Here is a 10060-nt window from a genome sequence, read left to right as displayed (position 1 = left end):
TAACAAAAACTCTATGAGGCAGGTATTAATATCACTCCCAACTTACAGATGAGGAAACTGAGGCTCAGTGCGATACGTAACTTGGCCTTATAGCTAGTAAGTTACAGAGGTGGATCTCAAGCCCAGTTTTCTAACTCCAAAGCTTGAATCTTTTCCACTAAAGCACACTCCTGGAAATTTAATTTTAAGTTATTCTTATTGAAAATGCTCCAAATTCTTTATCAGAAGTTTGCTTCAAAACACTGTGGTTTGGGATTTGCTCTTTTTGGAAAGCTTATGAAAAGATTAAGAGTCTTAGGATTGATGCTACTTTTTAAAAGTCTCAGAGCTAAGAGAGACTATTATCAAATGCTGAAATATCTGGTTAGAATGACAATCCTGGAATATTAGTAAAGGTATTTGGCTAATGCCAATAAGTGCTAAGTTTAATAAACTTAGCACTTATCTAGGTGCTAGGTTGTTTTAAAGAGGTTCTTTGTTTTATTTTCTCCCATTTTCTAAAGATAATTTTTAATTTTAATATAATTTTTAAAAAAAATACTATGTAAGCCATATCCAGTAAACTAATGGAGCATAATATCCTAACTTAGATTATAGTTTAGAAATGGATTTAAGGATCACTTAAACAAATTCCTAAATATTATATTTATGTTCTTGAAAAATTATACTCTCCCATCTAAGAGTAGTTAATAATAACACAGAGAGAAGATTGGCCTCATGAGTATGACCCATGGCTATCTTGAGTTTGTGTTTCTATTAAATGAAGACAATAAGTCAGTCTCGAGGGCGTCTGTAAGTCAGTGAGTATTAACCTTTGTCAAATGTCTTAGCGTCTAATATATAATGAGAAAATGGGGACATTTTTTTCATTAAGTTTCCTCTCCATTCAAATGAGTTTGGCCTAATACTCCATAGATTTTTCCCCCTAATTCATTGGCAAATCACACTTAAATATTATTCATTTAGATGTTCATTCATTAAATAATATTATTTTACCAGCCAACATGTAGGCATCCCTCTAAGATTTCACTTGTGAGGAAACATTAAGGAATATTAACTTTTAAGCATTCTTGGTGTGTGGATTTGAAGATATGACTAGACTGACTTACTCTGAAACACTCGTTCTCAAACTTGAATGAGCCTCAGAATTACCTAGAAGGTTTGTAAAAACACCAATTGCTGAGCCCCACCTCCAGGGTTTCTGATTCAGTGGGTCTGGGATGGAGTCCAAGAATTTGCATTTCTAACAAGTTCTCAGGTGATGTTGATGCTGCTGGCCCAGGGACCACACTTTGAGAATCCCTGTTCTAACATAACCAGGGTCACACTGGATGTTGGATGCGAAATTTAATAACAAATTATCCTGCAAGTGGATCTATAGCCATCCCATTAATCAATGTATCTATAAAGGTAAGCATGTTAAAAGTTGTAACTGCATTTATAGCAGAATGAGAGAGAAAAGGGAAACGGGAAAAACCCTCTAATAAATGATTTCAATAACTGAGCCAGCATCGGTGAAGGAAAGACAATCTTACGTTGCCTGCTGTATTTGCATGTTATCTTAAAGAGTCTCGACAGTGAGTGTTGGAAATGCTATAACTACTCAAAGATAATGACTTGATAGCATCAGATTTGGAAACAAAAAATAAAAACATTAACGGGAGGAAAGAAATACAATCTCTACTTCTCAAGGTAAAAGGGACACTTTAAGTAAGCTTCGAATGTTTTTAAGACACTGCATTTCATCCATATGTAATAGTCCTAGCCTTAAGTCTGATAAAGGTTAGCTTCATGGAGCATGGAGGGCACCACTAAGTAATCAATTGCTTTAACAGGCAATCTAGATTCTTGCACACATGTCTGTCCTTGGGGCTGCCACCCTCCTTAGAACCCCTTTGGCCACCTAGCCACTGCAAACCTATCACCTTTCTGTGGACAAGAGGCAGGAACACACATACCTTTCTGAAATTCGAAACAGGACCAGGAGCACCCCTCTGACTCCAGAGCTCAAAAACATAACACTGTTCTGTTTAGACACAGCTTTCACCCTCACAGCCAAAAATAATGCTTCGGGGGGAAAGTTGGGGTCATCTGCAGTGGGAGAATTCTGCCTGAAGTTAACCCGTAGTCTTAAATGGTGTCTGTACCAGTTAGTAATCTCGTTCAGCTATGAAGTACAGTGGCTCCCCTTTCCCAGTAAGGGGTTAAACACGCAGGTTTTATTCTGTCATGTAAAAAAGATCCAGTCATATGCAGCCGAGGACCAGTGTGGTGGTTTCATGAAACCATCAGGGACCCAGACCCTGGCAAGCTCTCTGACCCACCAATCCCATCAGCCTCGTCATCAGGGTCCAGGGTGTGCTGCTGAGGCTCCAGCTAATAGAGGCACGTTTTAGGTGACAGATTGGAGAAAAGGAAGAAAAAGGGCATGCTCCCATTTTTAAAGGAGACATTTTATAAGCGCTACGCAAAAACCCCTCTTGCGCCTAGCTGTGAGGAACGCTGGGAAATGATAATTGGGAAACGCTGGGAAATGATAAAAAAGGAGCTTAGGTGAAAATTAAGGCTTCATTATTAAATAGAAAGAAAAGTATGGCTATTGGGTTACCTAATAGTAATGTCTGCCATCGGGTCCAAGAAAATCAAAATTTTTACTTTCCATCACAGAAAGTGATAAAGGGATAAAACACACCCACATTACAACTGTGGGTCTCACACTTGGGGAACATGTTGTTGGAGTGCTTGTTGAAGTCTGGGATGCTGGCGTCCAGGAGATTCTAAGTTCACACTCTAATTCGGTTATTGTGATTCGAGAGGTACCAAGGACCATGCTTTGAGAAACCCAGCTTTACAGCTTCCTTACCATTTGTCAGCCATCTGTCCGCCACTGCCTGGAATGTTACTGATCACCCCTTGATAACAAATTCTCTTCTGTTCCCTTTTAACTCTTTTATCCTCTATAATTAGATCTTGCAAATGGGTTGGACACACTTCCCAAAATGTTTGCTCCATCAGTACAGCAAATTTGGAAGAATAATAACAGACGGGTTTTAGCAACGCAATAAGCCCCTCCTCGAAGGCAGGCGGTAAAAGCCTTCCCCGGGAGGAGTTTACCTGGGTTCCAGAGTGGAGTGGAGGGGCCATGCCTTTTGGTGACTCTGATGGCCGGAAGCAGCTGGATCAGGTACAGCAGTCAATCTAACAGTGAGTGATTAACAGCCAAGCAGAATCTCTAGAGCTTTATTCCCCGGTCCTTGCTCTGCTTCCTCTTTAACACTCAGGTAAATGTCAAAAATGGACCCACGGATTATAGCTGACAAGGGGTAAGTGCCTTTATGTTTTCCTCCAAAGGTTAAGGTTTCCCAGACTCAGTTGGAAGCCCCAATCTCCAATAACCATTAATCCACTCTACATGGGTAGGAGTGAGCTTATTTATGACCGCAGTCACTAAAAGGTGAAATAAAGATTAGTTTTTAGTTAGGAACGCAAAGCTTTTGAGATCAATACAAACTCACTGCTGAAATCAATCTAAAGTTTGGAATTTTTAAGTAAAGATTTACTGGGCTTCCTTGTACAGTTAATTTTCCCTTTGGAAAAATAAGCTCAGAAATGTAACATAGTAATCAAATTGAGTAAACACTAGTCAGTTGGTAAACTGACCTCAGTTATGTACACGTCAAGTAAGTGTGTAAAGCAATAAAAATGCCCATAATGTAGATTGCAAATTTGCCAATAAACAGGTAAAACCAAAATACACAGAGATTTAAATGATCAAAATACTAGCAGCTACATTTGCCTATTTGTAAACATAAATAATCGATAGACATTAATAATGAAGTTATTCATGTGTTTCCCTATTACTGTGCATATTAAGTGTTTCAATTATTTCTACTTAGTTTGATAGATAAATGTATAGCCATATTTTATGAAAGCCTTCAAAAGGGATATAGAATTGTTCTTGAAAACAAAAGCTGCTGTTTAGATGAAAGAGCAAGTGGACTGGAAAGATATAGCTTGTTATACTCTGCTGTTCATGTTTGATGCATGTATACAATTTATTATGCAATTTCTTGAGATTTGACAAAGTAATTGTCTGGCAAACCATAGCTTTAGTGATTTTTTTTCTGTTTCATATGAAAACACTGTAGGTATTTCGGGGAAATGGTTTAATAGATCAGCGTCCATCAGTACTTTTTGGCTTGTTATATATCTGTAGGTTGTGGAGAGCCAGGGATATTTTAAGAGGAGTGCGATTCTATGTAGTAAATTCATTTTCTTCAGAAGAGTAAGTGCATGAAAGCTTACAGTAAGCTACAACTTCAGAAATTATTTGTTACCCTTGGGCCCTCATGGTAGAGTTTCTCAGTAGGGTATATGGGAGAGTGAACAGGAGAGCACCTCCAACGTGAAGGGGATTCTGGGAGACAGGCACAACCTCCTGTTCATTTTCGACTAGGCTATTGTGATAACAGGTTGATGTCACCTGCTGTGGTTAGAGGGTAGAATGATCAATTACCCTCTAGCTGATCCACAGCTCAGACTCATTTGCCACTATTTGCTGCCTGGATGCCAGAGATGGGCTCTGATAGTCCCTCACTTAAAGCATATGCCTTCCATTCACTCCCTGCTTAGGGGCAGAGCTGGACAAGAATTTGGATACTGGGGACTGATGTTGTCCCCTTTGAAATATTTATAGGTGACAGCAAATTTTTTGCTTAGTGTTGGCACCTACCACCTGGCACCCTACTCTTGGGAAATATACAAAGCCACTGAGCAAACAAGTGTATGTATTCCTAAATAGTAAAATCCACGTAGGTCATAGGACACAGGTAATATTTCTTTCTCTACTAAAGCTATTAAGTTGGTCCTAAACCATATTTTAATAGATTATTCCCTCTAAGGATGGGTACAGTAATTCTTAAGTTTTACAAAGTGCACGTATACAGTAATTAGATATACTATATATGTATATCTATGTATTTAGATGTGTATGTATGTAAATATGAAATTCACATGTACACATGAATGCATATATGTGTGCACATATATGTGCGCATGCATGTATACATACATACAAAATCACCATGTCTACCCTGGAATAGAGAACTTGACCACTTAAGTTGTGATTCAGATGTTTCGATCAACAATACATTATTTTCCAAAATAATTTGGCACTTTTTAAATCACTTTAATAAATTGCATTTTTATTAGGAGATGCATTTAGCTCAAATAAACCCTCAGATTCTGCCGTTGGAATAAAGATATTTGGGGTAGAGATTGCTAAATTGCTATCAGGAATCTGTATGATTTCAAGAAAAGCCAGGTTAGGAGGTAAGATAACAGAAGAGTTTCTAAATTTCCGCAGATTTCAGACCCCTATCGATAAGTGACAATGTGCTTAAATAATCAAATAGTCAAATTTTCATACAGTGCCAGTTCTTCCGTTGCACATACCTCAAAGCATTTGTTCTAAGGAAAAAACATATGAGTGCAGAGGTCACCTTACACATAACAGTAAATATTTTGCTGATGAATGAATGAACGATGAATGCATAGTGGAATCCGTCAGCACAACTGGAACATACAAGTCCAAGTCAATTGCCTGAGTCAATTGCCAGGTAGCAAGTTGAGCCCTTGGGAGCCACCAGCTTCTTCTAAGCCAGTAGGGAAGGAGCCGTACAAACAGAAGGAAGCTCTGAGAGTCTCAACTCTTCGTTTCATGGAGAAGATTCCTGAAATACAAAGGATCTAAAAGGAAATCTTAATTCAGTCTTGCATCTTTGTACATCAGAGAAATCCATCTACTCCCACCGCCTCTTCTAAGAGACTTGGCAGGATCCTCAAAGAAGCAAATGTGGGGTACATACAGGAGCAGATACACATTCTCTGGTGCATAAAATTACAAATATTAAAAAGCTAGCAATACCACAAACATAAATAACCCATGAAAATCACATAATTTTAACTAAATAACTGACAAATACACACCTCCCTAATACTCTTTTCCCTGAAATTTTGGCTTCATAGTTTTCAATTAGCATGATGGCAAAGTTTTTGTAACACTATTTTCTAGAGAAAAAAAAAATATTAGTCTTTCTAGTCTTTCTTTTAACATGATTGATCAAAATTTGGGTTTTTTATTGTTGTAGCTTAGAACATTTCTTTCAGCTTCCCAACTTGTATGTGTGGGTGATATGCATATTTGAGAGAAACTCCGTAAGTTCTTTCATATATGAGCTGTAAGATTTCAAATTTTCTTGTGCAGAGAACCATCTTAAATACCTCCACGTTCTTCAGGAACTGTTTCAATGGTACACACTCACATGATAATATAACTTCCATTCCTACACCTTCTTATCTCTATTTTGTGTGAGTCAGCACAGTGGGAAGTCAGAATATTTCTGTTGGTCCTTCTTTCACTGCGGGGGACTAGCAACCGCTTGGAAGTGCACACAATCCCTGACTTACGTTGGTTCGACTTAACAATTTTTCGATGACTTACAATTTTTCTAACTCACAGTGATACAAAGCAACATGCATTCAGTAGAAATGTTGCTTCAAATTTTGAATTTTCATCTTTTCCCAGACTAGTGACATCTGGTAAGATACACTCTTGTGATGCTGGGCAGAGACAGTGAGCTGCAGCTCCCAGTCGGCTACGTGACCACGAGGGTGAACAACCAATACACATACAACCATGCTGTACCCAGACACCCACTCTGTTTTTCACTTTCAGCACAGCAGTGAATACCTTACATGAGCTATTCAACACTTTATTATAACGCAGGCTTTGTGTTAGATGATTTTGCCCAACTGTTAACTGGTGTAAGTGTCCTGAGCATGAAGCCAGGCTAAGCTGTGATATTTGGTAGGTTAAGTGTATTAAATGCATTTTCAACTTATGGTATTTTCCATTTATGATGGATTTATTGGGACATAGCCCCACTCTAAGTGGAGGAACATCTGTAATGGTGAACACATAAATACATCCTACTATCTCAATCTGCACTAAATTCCTGGATCACCTTCCCTTTCACCATCTCTCAAAAATGTTCAATGTCCCTCCCATACCATCTGACAGGAGGGAAAGTCAAAGTGGAAATAGCAATCCACTGATTGCAATTAAAATGTCTTGTTTTTGCAGATTTTACACATTGCCAAGGCCCCTCCCAGAGATTTGGAAGGGGCCTGTGTAAGTGAGGGCCTTTCCTACTGTAGCCTTCTCTGATCACTGAAGTGGGGGGAATGCGTCATAGCTAAATTGAGGGGCCAATCCCTCTAGCTTACTTCAAGAAATTTACCCAGATTCTGCATTATGAACTGGGAGTGCATTTCCCATGCCTCAATCAGCATTTCAAGGAAACAGAGATTCAGAATTTGAGGTTTAGAGCTGAAAAGGAAGTTAGCAACTGTACAAACCCCCTCCCCACTCCATAGATGATTAAACTAAAATCCACGGAAAGTTAACATGAGGATGGCTTTATTTCTCAGTTCTCTTGTGAATTAATTATTTGGGGTTCACCAAACTGATATTGAGTGTTTTCCATGTACGAGACATTCTCCCACCAAATTCTCACAATGAGTTTATGGGATAAATGAACCTCATTTATCTAGGAGAAAACTGAATCTCAGTGAAATTGTTTCTGGACCAACTTTACACAATTAGTGAACTGTGTCATTGGGATTTTAACCTAAGCAGTCTCTTTCCAGAATTCACTTTCTTGACCACCATGCTATATCACCTGCAACTACCTACATATGTGTGATCTCCTACTGTGAAGAATATAAATAAGAATACTTTCTGCATTGTTTTTTCAGTTCACAAATTACTTTCACATGCTAGCTTTCTTGATCATTACACTGCCCCTAAAAAATAAATATTATAGAAATTATTATTATTTCACAAATGAGAAAACCAAGGTTTAGAGATATTAGGATATTTATATTACTAACAAATGGTGGCGGTGACCCTCAAATCCATTTCTTTCTATTCCAAGTCCCATGTTCTTTCCTACTATTCCTACAGGACATTGAACTATTAGGTGAACTGTAGCTACAACCACCCCTCACCACCCCTCTTATAGGATCTTCCAGCGGTCATCAGGATCAATGGCCTAGAGAAGCAAGATCGGACTAGGCTGGGATGCTTTGTCTTATAGCCTCCTCCCAATAGAGCTGTGTTTGAAGTCTCCCTCTCAGGCTACAGAATCCTGACATCTCTCCTATTGAAAAGATATCGGACTTTGAAAAGTCCAACTGAAAAGATATTGGACTTCTGTTGCAAAGTATTCCTTTGCTGCATGTTACCCTAAAAATGTTTGAAGTATAACCCTATTAATAGTAAACCTGAAAATTGTTACTAAAGGATGTATTAATAGTTTCTTCCTCCATTGGAGCCCTTGTTTACATCCTTTGGGAGTTCAGTGTCCTCTCTGGTCTCATCCACCCCAAAGCAGGGACACTGTTTTGCCTGTTCTTCCTTCTCCTCCTGTTTTTCCCACATAAACCATTTTAGTTAAAATTAAGTTGGCTGTTAGTGGATTAGAGTTAGGGACATCAGTATGAACTCATGTTGAGCTTAATATAGATACAGATGGTTACATATAGAAACATGTATAGATGTGTACATACAGCTTGCTCTGTCAGCTGAGAATGTCTAAAAGAAACACCCCAGTATCAACTATCAATCTAATGTCCAGATCTTTGTTCCTAACACCAGTCTCCAAAAAGGCAAACAGGGTCCCTGGGAGAAACTGTTGATTCTAGGACTGGGGGATGAAATAAACAAGATGAGCATGCAGTATTTTGCCATGCCAGGAAGGAAGGGAGGGAGGGAGGAGTGAGGGAGGAAGGTAACGATGGGAGTATGTCAAGGAATATAGAAGCCAACAGAAAGACTTGCCCATGGCCAAAGCTGAACAGTTCCGGCAGCAAGATAAATATAGTAGTATTGGATTATAACCCAAAGTACAAAATAAATATCCATGAGCCCATACTGATATAAATAAATGACTAAATAAAGAAAAATAGATACAGGAGAATGGACAAATCTTCCTTGCAGACAAATCTCAAATCTTTTGTGTAGGTGCTCTACCCTCAAGGAGATGGAGCTAAACCCTCCACCCCTTAAGTGTGGGCTGTGAATAAAACTTACATCCTCTTTATAGAAAGAGGAGTAAAAAATAAAAAGTACCTTTACTGCAAATACCACCTCAGCCAGGTGATCAGGTTTAACATCAACTAGATATTCTGTGATTAAAATGGGGCTTTACCTCTGTGGTCCTCCTTCCCCAAACCCACAACCCCAGTATTATCATGACAAGAACATCAGACAACTCCCAATTGAGAAACATTCTACAAATTATCTGATCCGTATCCCTAAAAACTTTCAAGGTCATCAAAAACAAGTGTGAGAAGCTATATAGCCAAAAGGAGACTAAGGAAATATGACAATTTAATGTAATGTGTTTATCCTAGATGGGATCCTGGAACAGAAAAAGGACATTAGGTAAAAACTAAGGAAATTTCAGTAAACTATGGACTTCATTCACATAAAACGAGATAAAACTGGACAAAATATTCTTGCAGATGGGATTTAAGTCCCCACAGAGAATTTAAATCAGTCCTATTGGTGAGCTCAATAAGATGTAAAGACAAAATGAAAAGATTCCAATTCAGATTTATCGGGTTGTATTAGCAGTGGCTGCCTGTTACTATCAGATTTTGAGAAAACGTATCCATTCGGTAGTCAGTTGTCTTTAAAAAAGTAAAATAAAATGAAATACCCAGCAGAATTCTTTATTTGTCACCTAAGCCAGCCGACTCCCAAAATTTATCCAAACGGTCAGACGGTTCTTCAACAATAAAACTACTAATGCATAGAATTTGAACAATTTGAAACTTTACTGAAATACTATGAAATATTGTATTATAAAACGTAATGTAATTAAAAATGGGATTGGGTATACTGAGAAGGCATAGAGGAGTAAAGAGGATATGGAGAAAGGGATAAGACAGAGCAACAGAGAAATATTATTCTAAAAATTGAAAAATTGGGAAA

General features: G+C 38.3%; 1 long non-coding RNA gene across 1 annotated transcript; it reads left to right on the top strand.

The window, feature by feature from the left end:
- The first annotated feature begins 5310 nt into the window (after window positions 1–5310).
- Window positions 5311–9524, top strand: LOC113631265 (uncharacterized). Its single transcript, XR_003437240.1, has 3 exons — window positions 5311–5323; window positions 6208–6216; window positions 9418–9524. It is a non-coding gene; the product is annotated as an uncharacterized LOC113631265 (long non-coding RNA).
- The last annotated feature ends 536 nt before the right edge of the window (window positions 9525–10060 follow it).

Source organism: Aethalodelphis obliquidens, unplaced genomic scaffold (genome assembly GCF_003676395.1).
Source record: "Aethalodelphis obliquidens isolate GAN/ISIS:26980383/991018 unplaced genomic scaffold, ASM367639v1 scaffold32, whole genome shotgun sequence".
Classification (NCBI taxonomy): domain Eukaryota; kingdom Metazoa; phylum Chordata; class Mammalia; order Artiodactyla; family Delphinidae; genus Aethalodelphis; species Aethalodelphis obliquidens.
Note: the sequence above shows the minus strand (reverse complement) of the source record. Positions and strands in the feature narration are given on the sequence as shown.